Source organism: Chelmon rostratus, chromosome 19 (genome assembly GCF_017976325.1).
Source record: "Chelmon rostratus isolate fCheRos1 chromosome 19, fCheRos1.pri, whole genome shotgun sequence".
In the NCBI taxonomy this organism is placed as follows: domain Eukaryota; kingdom Metazoa; phylum Chordata; class Actinopteri; order Chaetodontiformes; family Chaetodontidae; genus Chelmon; species Chelmon rostratus.
This window is the reverse complement of record NC_055676.1, coordinates 5,541,587-5,555,022: the sequence shown is the minus strand read 5'-3', so window position 1 is coordinate 5,555,022 and position 13,436 is coordinate 5,541,587. Positions and strand designations below refer to the sequence as shown.

Below are 13,436 nucleotides of genomic sequence, written 5' to 3'. Positions count from 1 at the left end.
GGTGAGGCTATTCTACTTTTTAATCCTTCCTGATAAGGGACTATTTAGAACTGTGCCTCCAAGTCAAAGATAGGTGAGTGGTATCTCTCCCTCTCTCTCTCTCTCACACACACACACACACACACGCACACACAGACATATATGTGCATGAAGACAGAGAGCTGTCACATTCTACCTGGGGTAAAATTGTGGGAAAAGACAAATGATATCTTAACTCTGGCAGACTAGTGTTTGTCCTTGTGTGTAGGTGACACACTGGCACATGCGTGTCGCTCTGCCGCTACGTGTCATTGCATGTGACACCACTGCGTACGCACACATCCGCATGTACCATATGTGACAAAGTGTACGTGTTTTCGTTGGTTTTCGCACACTCAGGAAGTGTCAATTTTTAAAACGTTGTCGCTGCATTTAGTTCGCACCTGTGCATGAATTTGTGTGTGTGTGTGTGTGTGTCTGCGTGTGACTGTTGACTGTGTGATGCCTCCTTAGCCACAGGTGCAGAGAGATGCTGACACTGCTTACAGAGAGACAGAGTGCAAGAGAATGAGTTTATTTATCTGTCTCTGTCTAGTTTTCACGCAAGCGCACACACACACACACACACACACACAAACACACACACAGAGGATCTCAGACAAACAAAAATGCCAAAGAGCTGCACAGACATACAAACACTCAGACACACACTTGTGCAGGGACAAACATGCCTGCAAACAGACAAATAAACATGCCGGCACACAATCACACAATCACACGCACACACACACACACACATCTGGGAGGAGTTTGGGATCTTGGGCGCTTCGCCAAGGTAAATAGAGGAAATTGCCAGCCTTGACATTTTTTTGTGTTGAACGAGGCTCCTCAAGGTGACGGCTTTCACTGGGTGTTAGTGGGAGATGAGGATTGGTGCAGCTTAACAATCAACACTCCGTCAGTTACTGTCTGCACGTAGATGTTTCTGCATGCGTGGGAACGTGCTGAACGTTATGTGAGTGTTGGTGGTTGTGCTAGACAGGGTAGAACATATGCTGTTTCATGCATGGTTTTCCAAAACTGAGCCGTGAATATTTTTTTTTGTTTTGTTTTCATTTTTTTCATGAACACGACATTTCAATGAAAGTTTGTAAAAGGCAAAGACCCTAATTGTTATTCTATCCATTCTGGGTTTTTAATGTGTTTGTTTGTTTTGCACAGTATTGTTGGCACTGAACAAAGTAGTAATCCACCCATAAATCAAGGTTTGAGAGTGTGCGGAGAGAAATGTGCAAGACCAAAACAAGTTTCAAGATTGAGGATGGACAGACTTGACAGAATGGAAGTGATGTGTTGAGGACGCAAAACAAATTATGTCTCTAAATTTAAGCCAGCAGTAAGGCTTCCTTCCTGCCCGCTATCTTCAAAGTTGCCAACCTCTGTTTTGTATACTTTTGTATCTAAACTGAAAGTGACAGCAGGGTAAAAAACATTTGGTTTGATCTTAAAGTATCATCCTGTGAGGTTCAAAGTTGACCCTGTGTGTGTCTTTTTGAGGCAAGTTATCTAACAATGATTAGCACATATATATACATGCTCCTGGTGTGTGTTTGTATGTGTATTAATGTGCATTTGTCTGTCAGTGTGTTTGTGTGCATGTTTTCCACCCTCTCTGCCACACAATGCCAGTAAATAGAAGATACCTCTATCTCATTTTGTGTCTGTCGATGTCTTTCAGCACCACAAAGGAACATAAACTGGTTACGTAAATAATCCGCCTCCATTCACTCCTCGTCTTTTGTACGCCGCGAAGCACCTAGCGCGTGTGCATGGTGCGTATGTTTGCTGGGAAATAACGCCACAGACCCTGTGCAGATGATGCCTCTCCTGCCGTCTCGACTCCCTTTTGCATAAAGTTGAACACGAAGGAGTAAAAGGACACTTCTGCATGCCTCACACATACATGGTTGGCTACCGCCGCTTCCTGCTCCCTCATAACTCAACAGACTCCCTTATTTTCCCTGACTGACTTGTTGCAGACCTCAGTGTTAAGACCCATAATTACCAGCGCGGACACCCAACCTCATATTCCCCGACAACATTCAGCCCGTAGCTGCATCTTTTTTCACACTGGTTGGCAGGTTCACTAACAGCTGCCTCTGTTGAACTGCCACGAGCTTCTGGCATCCTAGGTTTGACTTTTGTATTAAAAAAGGCAATTCACTTCAATTGATCAAAGCCACTCCCCCAGGTTTTGCATGATGCTGTGATGCTGGTATAGCTGTTTGTAGTTGTCGTTATGTTTAATCTAGTACTTTAACCAAAGGGATATCCACCTAAACTTTTAATCTGCTCGCTTCAGAAACTGAACGTTTAAGTCATTAATAGTGTGCAAAAGATAATTACAAGAAGCATTCAATTTGCAAGCGTTAATGTCTTTTCAGACCAGAGTCCCGATCAGAATTAGCTTTATTGGCCAAGTATGTGTACATATACAAGGAGTTTGGCTTATTTCATGGCTCTCAGTGATCTCAGTCTACACGCCAAACACTGCTTCATAGCTAATCTTGACTTTAATCAGCACGATAGCATGTATTTAATAGGTATATCTGTTTTTCCTGTCCAGCTGTTAGACACTTAGCCATTATTTGCACACAGCTAATCCCCCTGTGGACCTCCATGATGGAGCCAGACGGGGGTTGCTAGGCAATTTGTGATATGACTGCAAAGTTTCTATTAGTGGGGCACGGAGGGATGAACAGCTGGGTAAAATGCATTTAGATGGAGTGAGTATATCTACCACCGTAGTGTAGGTTCAGGGTCGCTTCTGTGGACATTATGCTGTTCTCGTGATGTGTTCTGTTTATTTTCTCGCCGCCGCCTGTTGATCGACCCCTTCCTTATTTTTTCTTCTGGCTAAATCCCCGGACAAGGTAACCCCCTGCCCTCCACACACTGTCTCTTTGGATTCACCCTGAATTTCCTCTCCTCCCCTCTTCACATTTTCTTTCTACCTCTGCACTCTATCCTCTATCCCCCCCTCCCTCTCTCGCCCTCATCTGCACTCCTCTCCCTCCCTCTCCCTGCAGTAGCTACCCAATAAAGGATGTTGTTAATATCATTAGGCAGACTTCCTCCGGCCCAGCGCCCAGCCCACTCCTTTTCAGCCATAATCAAGCGTGCACACTAACTATCAAAGGAGACATCGCTAATAAACTACCACACTGGAGCGGAAAAACACACACATACACGCCAGTGCAGTGAAATAAATGCGTGCATGTTGGAACTGAGGGGATGGGTGGGGGTGGCATGGGGTGGGGGCGGGTAGGGGGGGGTGTTCGGGCTAGTAACCCAGACAACACTAATAAAATATACTCCAAAGGTAAGCATAGTCCAATGCAAATCTGCCACTTAAGCATAGTAAATTAATTGGGGTTGAGGGACATGTACACAAGCGGACATAGCTAATAAAGTGTGTTCGGAGAAGAGGCAAATGCCGTCAGTTTAGTAGGTTTAAATGGGAAACGGGCGCGGGGGGGCAACTGTGGCTTCTTCGTGCACTGCAGTCATTTGCTGTAAATCATCCCTAAAACGGGAGTGCATATTGTCGGCCTCGGAGCTTGGACGTGTTCTCTCCTGACAGCTGAATGCTACAGTGCATATATCAGCAGTTAAATACGGTCTAAAGGGAATCCATGATGCAATATCATGAGCAAGGAGCACCGCATTTAACAGAAGAAAAAGAGTAGTGGGAGGCCAATGTCATGAGGCTGCTAAGAGAGCATGGCGCACAAAGAGCACAGATTCTCATGCAAGCGCAGGCAATTATTTGAAAAAATGAGAAGAGGTGTCAAGTGTACACATCCTTCATCCTTTTTAATTGTAGAGACACAGAGGTCGCATTTTATGCAGCACCTTGGCTACGTTATACGAGCTTTCTGATGAAAACGAGGACAGTCAAGCAAATAGATCATCATCAGTAGCTTTTGAGTGTACTATAACATAACGAATTTTGGTTTATCAAGTCTTGGATCTTATTTCCATAGAATCAGTCATTGTTTCTAGTGGGCATGGCACTGGCCAAACTTTTCAGGGTAACATTAAAACTTCCTTCCTTTTGCAATGAGAGATTTCCATTAGCAATTGTTTTTACCTCTAAATTAAGAGTTTTAAATAATCTGGCTGCACTGTTTGAAATCATCTGACCGCTCATTTCTTTCCCTGCCAGACTTTTGTTGTGACAATGTTTGCCTATCCCAGCGGCTACTCTGGTGGGTGTCATCACAGCCAAGTGAAACAATGCCCAGAACTAATTAATGAGAAATATCTGTTAATTTTGAAGATCGGTTCATCGGCTGACCTAATGTGGCTGCTGCTGAACGCTGACTCAAAACCAAACGTATGTTACGCAATACTAAATGCACTGCCAGTCCAGTGGATTCTGGTGAACAGGAAGCTCACTCGTGTTCCTACACATCACTAATGAAGGACATAGTTCCCAGCATCAGAATGAGAGTCAAAACTGCCTCGCTGATAAAACGATTTTCAGAATCAAAATAATGGATTTCAATGGAAATTTAACACGAGAGCAGTACAACATGTTTCTGGACATGAATAAATCAAAGCTCTTATTGTGCATCTTGTGCATTTGAACAACCATTTGGGAGATTTCAGTGTTATGTGGCCACCACTGAGCTCCACTGTCATGCTTTATTTATCCCTTTCCCTCTGCACTGTAATGGAAATATAAAAGGGTGCATTGATTAGTGTTTAAGGATCAGGCTTTAATAGATTAAAAGCCCCCGGCTCTGAGAGAGGCTCTCTCTCTCTCTCTCTCTCTCTCACACACACACACACACACACACACAAACAGGCCTAAACGCAAGTTTTTCTACACACCAACAGGCAAATACATGGACGGATATGGGAAGAGATGGACATAAGCAGTAGCACACGTGTACAGACAGCAGCTTCACACGCTTGAGTGGACAAAGACATCAGAGATGTATAAAGCATTACACACACACACACACACACACACACACACACACACCTTCAGCCAGCAGTGCCAGCGGCAGAGCCCCAAGCCTTTCAACAGCATATATATTTCATAGCAAAATAAACATATTTGAAATATGCCCAAAGAAATGATGAAGACATCTGCATGTCATTATCATAAAGTGGGAGCCTCGATGTTGATTTTCTGATTGATGGAAAACTCATTCATTTTTTAACATAGTGCATTATTAATAATGTGGCACGTTCCCAGAGTCGTGAACATTGTCTACACACAGGGGTGGTGATGTCAGGTCTCGATTTGAGTTTTTAAAAAAAGAGGCAAACATTAAAATAAATGAGGATGGCTGTGTTTCATCATCCCAATGCTGATGTAAGAGCGCAGATCTGAATATGATATACCCCCCCCCAAAAAAAAAAAACTCAACAAAACAAAAAAAACAGTAGCTGTGAGTGCAAAAATTCAGTGTATTAATGTTTTCGGGTTATTTTGGTAAAAAAGAGGTTGTTCCAGCAACTGCATTTTCCACATGTGAGTCAAGAGAAGAAGATGTGTCATTTGCAGACCTGTTGCAAAATTTTGGCTGCAAACCTGCAATTTCGCCTGTTTGAAAGCACCAAATTCAATTTAATTTTGCTGATTATTGCTCTGAAAAAGAAAAAAGCCGCACTTCATCTCTCACCTGTCCTTCCATCTGTCTTCTGTGCCACGGCCGCTGTCACGTCACAAGCATCGCGTTGACTCTTTTCTTTCCTCTAATCTTTGCACCTCTTCCTCTTCTCTGACCTCAATCACGCATGTGGCTATAACAGCGTTAGGCTCCCCGTCCTCCTTTATCTTGCACCTATCCTTTCCTCAGATCTTCTAGGACGACGCACCGATCACGGTCGTGTCTGTTGATCGTTTTTCCTGACCTCTAAATCCCCCCCCCCTCACCTCCACACCCCGTCCCATGGCTTCCAGCCTCGAGTCTCTTGACCACAATCACGTTTGCCGTTAGCCCCTGCCAGGCCTCTCCACTCCTCTCATTGGCTCTTCTCTTTCGCCACCTTCCTTCTAGTCACAATCACGCCTGATTGTATCCTTCACTAAAACTATCTTCTGCTCCTTAATTGAATCTCCCGTGTTCTTCTACTTTCCTCGCTCCTCTCCTCTGACCACAATCACTTTTGTTGTTAGCCTCCTCCTAACCTTTCCAATCGTCTTTCCAGCGCTCTCGTCTCTTTTAATTCCCTCACTCAAGAATCACATATGTTGTTAGCTATGCCGAGCCTCTCCCCTGTCCTGTCAGGTCTTCGGTGTCTGTTGCATTCTCCCATTTTGCCTCAGGTGAAAGCACTCTTGCCTGTTAGACTCAACCTTTCCCTGAAGAAGCGACCACAGCCTTGTGTGATGTTAGCCGCACTTCACCTCCTCAGCTGCAGTTCTTTGCTCTCACACCTCATCTTAGGATGCAGGAAACAGGCAACATTTCACAGCATGCAGATTTAACGTGGTAATGCAAGAATTGGGTCGACTCGTTTTATAAAACCTTCTCTGTTTTCAATAAATAGAAGAGCTGTGCATATTTTTTTTTAAATAATAGCACCGCGAGGATCAAAGCGTATCACTCCGCTGCCATTAATGATTAATGTACACATCAAACCATAAATGTCTCCTCTCTGCGGTCATACAGCCATGCAGTTCTTCAAAGGAGCGGGTGGTTGCAGGAATAATGGATTTCAGTACAGGCAGCAGGAAGAATAATGCCACACTCACGTCCTATCAGCCAGGTGAGCAGCCGAGTGGGGAAAAGTCAAGAGCTATTGGTAATTTCTGACATCCACGCTAACTGCTGCTTGACGAGAAGAACATAGGTGTCAAAAATGGGCACGGAAAAATGGGCGAAAAGCCACAGGGACTGGCAGTTGTGTCACGCTAGTTTGCTTGATTCAGCCCGTTTTAATGGTGCGATGGACTGTGTCAGCTGTCATCAAGCTGCTTTCACAATTTCTTACTTAATGTGTTGACCACAAGCCAGCAGCAGGTACAACTGTCCTGGAATAGAAAATAGCAGGTTTTCCCATTCTTTCACTTCCGCCTTTATGGCGTTGGTGCAGCACGACCACACACGGTGCCAATTTGCTTTGATCATTGTTTTCAACATGTATTGAGAAAGCAATGCATTTGCTTAATGGAAATAAAAACATGCTGTCTATAATACCGAGCAGTGAACAGTCACAATGAAGAAGGACGGATTGATGGATGGATGGTTCCATATCACTCATCTAGTGCCCCAAGAAGTGGCTAATGATTCTCTCACAAGTTTCCTCATGTATTCCTGTACTGCATACAAAGTGGGCTATATGGCACCGTAGCCTGGAGGCATATTTACTCCGCTCTGCTTATCCTCGAGATGCACTTAAATATGCTGTGTGCGGGTGTAGAAGGAAATTCTTTTCACATGTTGAATGTAAGCACTTTGTGTCAGAAAGCATAAATGAGTGTGTGCACGATTCTATCATATATACTGTAAATTAGAGTGGCTGTCAAGCAGCATGTTGGCTCATCGGGATTATATGTTAAAAGGATTTAAATGTCTCTCGGATGTCCACTGGCTGTGGAAATAGACTTTAAAAGCTGTTCGCCCCCTACTGGAGGAGGCAGTTTTTGTGTGCGTTCCTATGCGTGCATGTGTGCGAGGAGCACAGGGGCTAGTATGAGCGTTCGGGGGGGGGGGGGGGGCATGCATATTCATAAACGGGTTTATCCATTTCACTCCTTTCATCCGCTGTCGGCTTTGATCAGAAAGTTCAGAAAGTTAGAGGAGTCGAACTCTCCTATTGCCTGGGCCGCACGAATGCTACAGGGGCCGAACGGAGAGCTGTCTGAGGATGAAAACGTAGCAGAGGCGAGCGGATACACACACGAGTTGACACACACACTGACCCACGAGCACACACGTAAGCTGACAGACAAAAAGGCAACCTGACAGACGTACTGAGTCACACGCAGACGAACAGGCAAATACACGAACAGAGCAGAAAGGCAGCACAAACAGCCAATATATATATCAATATATCACAACTTTCTATAATTTAAGGTCCCGCTCCATAGAGGCAATGTTATGAGTTATGGCACGAGAGAGTGGTTTAATATCTGCATGTCCTCGCTGTATTAAAAATGTACAAAGAAAGCAGAGGAGTTCTTTTGGATTACTGAAATAATTACACACCGAGTCCCCCTCCGAGCCAGATCTGCCAGCTCGGGGTGCAGAGAGGAAACTGTTGTAAAATGCGGATCTCTGAAATGCATGTGAGGCTGCTTAATTGGGGCCAAATCTTAACAAAATCTTGTCATGTTTTCACACCCTCAGGTGCATTTAGATAAAAGCACACAGCAAGTGGCATATCTAACTAAAGAGAGAGAGAGAGAGCGGGTAGACGGGGAAAGCGTGGGAGCTGTGCGTTGCAATGAGAGGAGCAGTGGCTTTCTTATGTCTTTGCTGCCATTTGGAGGCTTGTTGCGTACAAAGCTCCCGCCTGCATTTGTTTCACAAAGGCGTGCAATATGTCTCTGATGCCCACATGTACACAGAAACGCGCTTAATCAAAATATCCGATTTATTCCTCCTTGCCACTCCCGCCTCTCTTCCTCTCCCTTTTCGTCTCTCTCTCTCACCCTCTCGTAGGGTCGGGGTTCGAAGTGTTTTCGTCGTGTTAAAATCCAGCGCACCAGCTCATCAAACCGGGATCCATTTGAAAACAGCTTTCAGCAGCAGCTTTATTGAATTTCAACAACTGTCGCTACAACTTGGAAACTAGATGAGCAGCGTGAGATATGTGATGTTGATTAAATGCAGCAGAACCAAGGTTCAGCCTGCTCAGTGTTGCACACCTCGCGTGTTTCTTGCAGCGACTTGCTGCAGATCCTGATTCAGAGCTGTTGAGTTGATGAAGATAAATTCCGGAGGAATGAAACTGTGAAACCTTGACTACTATTCCATGTTCAGTTCACCGTTTCACCTGAGAAGAACCACCTCCCTGTTGGCCTTGCTGAACTGCAAAAGCACACCGTTCACTTGCGATTGTAGCGTGGTGTCTTTTGTAAAAAACCTTTGGCAGAGTGCAGATACCTGCTTGCAGAGAGCACACAGACCAGACAATAGCCAAAACTTTATGATATTGTTAATGAGGTAAAGTGTTGTTTGTCCTTCCGACAGGTGAAGTATGCTAACCTGAATGTTCCTACGTAGCTCTTTGCTAAAAAAGAAAAGCCTCAGAGTCCAGCCCTCCAGAAACTGTTTTCAAGGTGAGAAAAGCCACTGAATCTCTGTACCTCTGCACATCCCTACCCCTCTCCACCCCCTCTTCTCCACACCGGCTTCCAATTTGTAGCCTTTGTGTACGTTACAGCAGTGAGACCCCCCCCGCCACCCCCGATTAGACCCTCGATCGGACATCTGTCGGAGGATGTTTACCCAGGCAGTAAGTATGTTAGGGGAAATATTATCCTAGTTTTACCTTACCTTTCTTCTGTCTGAAGCATAAACACCCGCAATGGGAGGTGGGGATGGGAGAGGAGAGGCAAAGGGGAGAAAAAGAAGAAGTGCAGAGAAGGTAAATGGGCCTGAGAGAGTAAAAGAGAAGGACGAGGGGAAGGGCTGAGCAAGGGAGGAAAGGAGAAGTCAATGGATGAGTCAGGGGAAAAAGGGAAGAGAAAAGGAAGAAATAGGAGAAAAGGATTGACAGGAGAAGGAGAAGGAGTTCAGATTTATCTAAAGCACAGTTTAAGTCAGCTTTTTCTCAGTCGTCACAGATCCCCCAGCAAGACCTGAGTACCATTCTCCAGTTTAGGGACTTATTTTTATCTCTCAAGGTTAGAATATTAACTTTTTTTCCAACTGTGCTGAAAAATGGCATTAAATTTAGCTTCCGAAAAGTTCTAAATGAGAACAAGACATAAAACGCCAGATTTCAGGGTGACTGTCCAGGAAGTCTAGACGGCTTTTTATAGTCTGTTAAAAATGAATATACAGTTTTACATGCATGTCTGTCTGGTGCTTGGCATACAGGCCTATACAGACGGGCACACAGATGCTTACCATGCACACAAACACAAGTTCTGCCTCTCCCTCGTTATCTCTCTCTCTCTCTCTCTCTCTCTCACACACACACACACACACACACATACACAACACACACACACACTCACAGGCCTCTTCCCGTCTGGTGTTGCTTCCAACCTAAAACCAAACCATGTGTAGGAGCTATCCTGTGCTGGCCTAAACTGTATGCCCTGTTAGTGCTAGGTCCGTCGTTTTCTGCCCGTCTCTCTGCTCTCTGTCTGTCTCTCTATGCGCCTGTCTCTGGCTTTGTGCCTCTCTGTGTGCTTTTGACAGCAAGTGTCTTTGCCTGTCTGTCTTTTTTTTTTCTTTTTCACTATTCATCGTTTGCCTATTTTGCTTGTTAATCATTACTGTCTCCCTCCAGCTGCCTGTCTGCCCTCATCTGCTTGCCTGTGTCTTTCTTATTTGTATCCTTCTCCATCTGTCTGCCTGCCTGTCTGTCTAGCTGTCTTTCCCTCCCTTGAACTCTTTCTGTCAGCCTTTCTATTTGCACCCCCTCCCGCCCCTCTTCTCCAACCCCCCCCCCTTCTCCCATCTCTCCCTCCCGCTCCACCACCAACTAGGCATGAAAACGGTGCTCCATTAGGAGTGGCTGGGCTAAGCCCAGTCTGACACACACTGCTTTGATCAGCCATGAGCTGGGCTAAACACCCCGCTAAACTCCCAGTCTGAGGAGGGGGTGTTGAGGGAGAGCAAAAGTGGCGAGAGTTACCAAGGAATGGGACCGGGAAGATCAAAACAGAGAAATGAGACGGAGGCACAACAAAAGGGAAACACACAGACCGAAGAGAGGAGCTTAATTTCCCAAGTTGTCCCACCGTATATGTTTCCCAGCCTCTCTTGTCTTTTATCACATTTTCCTTCACATTGCTTTTTTTATCACTTTAGTTTTCTCTTGCTCACCTGCACGCCTTTTTCTCTGCACAACCCCCAGGTAGCCTCTGAAATGCATCGCTAATAACCTCTGCAGGTGCACAACAGAGAGAAGCTCAGAGAACGACGAGAGTGAAAGAACTAATGTGAAAAACACAATCAGCTTGGATGTCTGAACATTAGGAAGTCCCCCAGCAAATCTTTGTTTCTTTCTCGCAGGGCAGCTGTCTTGTTAGCTAAATAAATAGTGTGTCCAGTCCAACACACATGCACGCTGTGTAGGAGAGAGAATGCAAGAGAGAACAAGACAAACCCAGAGAGAGAAGATATACAGAGACCAGACCTCCGTAACTGACAACAGTAAAAAAAAGAGCCAGAGCTTTCCACATTCAGGCAGGCAGATACTAAACCAGCAGCAGCAAAAGGACAAAAAGCTCCCGTCTTTTTCTCCCAAGGAGAGAAGAGAAAAGGGATTTCCGCTCAGTGCTAATCAATCAGGCCGTGATAATGGCTCCCATGCCTAGCTGTCGACTGGAGGGGTCAAGGCATCCCGTGACCCAGCGCCCAGGGCCCAGGGGCCAAAGCCCCTCTCAGAATAGCACCCCAGGACGGACTCCCCGGGCTAATTGTCCAAGCCAGTGTCAGCCTTTTCAATGCCCCCCACCCTCCCCTCCTTCCACTTTCTCCTTCATTCCTCTCTCTTTCTTCTCCCTTTCCCTCCCCTCCCTCCTCACAACTCTGCGATCCTCTCGCTTTCTACGTGAGTGTGGAATCTGCTGTGTACACCAGCATGTACCAGCGTGGGGGAGAAAAAGAGATAGAGAGCGAGGAGTTGGATGAGAAAAAAGGGGGGGGCACGTAGAGCTTCTGAGGCATAGAGAAATCAAGGGGGCTGCAGACCGGGAGAAAAGTTAATGAAAAGACGGAAGACAGGAAAGGATAGTGAGAAGTGGGAGAGCATGTCAGAGGGAGCGAGGGGTCAGTGGCGGCAGCAAGAACGGGTAGCGAGGGAAGTGAGAGGGATGAAAGAGTCAGAGACAGCGAGTCAGTGGAACAGTGAGGGAGAGACAGATACAGAGACAGTTAGAAGAGATAAGGAGGAGGAGAGGCAGCGACTGTCCCCTCTCCCCCAGGACATCACTCATATCACTGGAAAAGAGTGCTGTGCTCTATCCCCTTCCATCTGCATATCAATGGGTTTCTATTAATCACAGCCAGAGCAGCGTGTGTCTCAGGGAATCTGCTCAACATCAGTCCGGCTGACCGCCACAATGCAGTTGGCATACAAAACGCAAAAAGACAGAAGGGACATGCACACACACACGGGAAAGAGTCCGAAGCAAACCCCACTCCGGCTCCGGGCAATGGCATTCCTCTCATTCCAAGTGCACGCTGCTAATTAACAGCATTAGATCCCACAGACAGAGGGACCGATTGATGGAGAGGTATCCCGATGTTGCACCAGCACCACATCTCCGCTCTCCTCTGTCACCTTTCCTTCTTTTCTTTTTCATCCCCCCCCTCACAGTCCCTTCCATCCAACTCTCTTTCCCTCTCTCAATCCCTGTCAGGTCCGCGGTCAGACGGCGCTGAAGAAGAGCAAACCCCCCACCCAAAAAAAAAAAAAAATTAGAAAAATATGAAAATTAATTGGCTACTCACAGGGAACCTCCTCTTTTCCTGTATTTCTTTTTTTTCCTGATCTGTCACTCCTTATCCTCTTCTCCACTGTAGCGAGGGGAGTGTGTCTATCCCGGCGTGTGTGTTGTGTCAGTCCGATAGAGGAAAGTTGCCGTCTGCGTGCATGAGCGTGTGTGTGTGTGCGTGCGTGAAGGAGAGAGGGAGAGAGAGAGAACGTGTGCGTCTGTCTCTGTGTCTCGCACTGCTCTGAGTGAGAGAGCCGAGGCTGTTTTAAACAGGCTGCTCTCCCCATGTGACCAGCCCAGCCACAGGCAGGAATACATTACTGAGACACACACACACACACACACACACACACACACACAAACACACACACACACACACACACACACTCCCTCTCTCTCTCCCCTTCTCTCTCTCTCTCTCGCTTATATACCCACACCGTGTCCACAGTGCACCCCCTAGCCACCGCTCAGGGTAGTGGAGGGAACAGCCCACACACATCATATGCACGTGCACGCACACACGCACAGACAGAAATAAAGCTAACGCACACTGACTAACAGGAGGAATTATGGGAGCAATTTGAGTTCACACTACGCAAGTCATGCACACTGAAACAGCAATACCTCGCATTGACGCCTTTTCTCAAACTTAAAGAGCATCCCAAACAAAAAAATAAATCAACAAATCTAGCACAATTAGAGACAATTCATCCAATTGAATATATTTTTTTCAGTTATTTTGATTTTTCCATCTCTGCTGTGGCTGAGCTTCACACCTGAAAGCACTGACCTTTTCAGTAATGGAAACCTTTTA

General features: G+C 45.9%; 1 protein-coding gene across 1 annotated transcript in view; it reads right to left on the bottom strand.

The window, feature by feature from the left end:
* The window catches only part of cntfr (ciliary neurotrophic factor receptor), a 207,794-nt gene extending 194,951 nt beyond the window's left edge, over window positions 1–12,843 (bottom strand). Inside the window, exon 1 of the mRNA XM_041960449.1 lies at window positions 12,639–12,843. The gene's annotated coding sequence lies outside the window, so the exon portion shown is untranslated. The remainder of the gene's footprint in view (window positions 1–12,638) is intronic.
* Window positions 12,844–13,436: the final 593 nt, after the last annotated feature.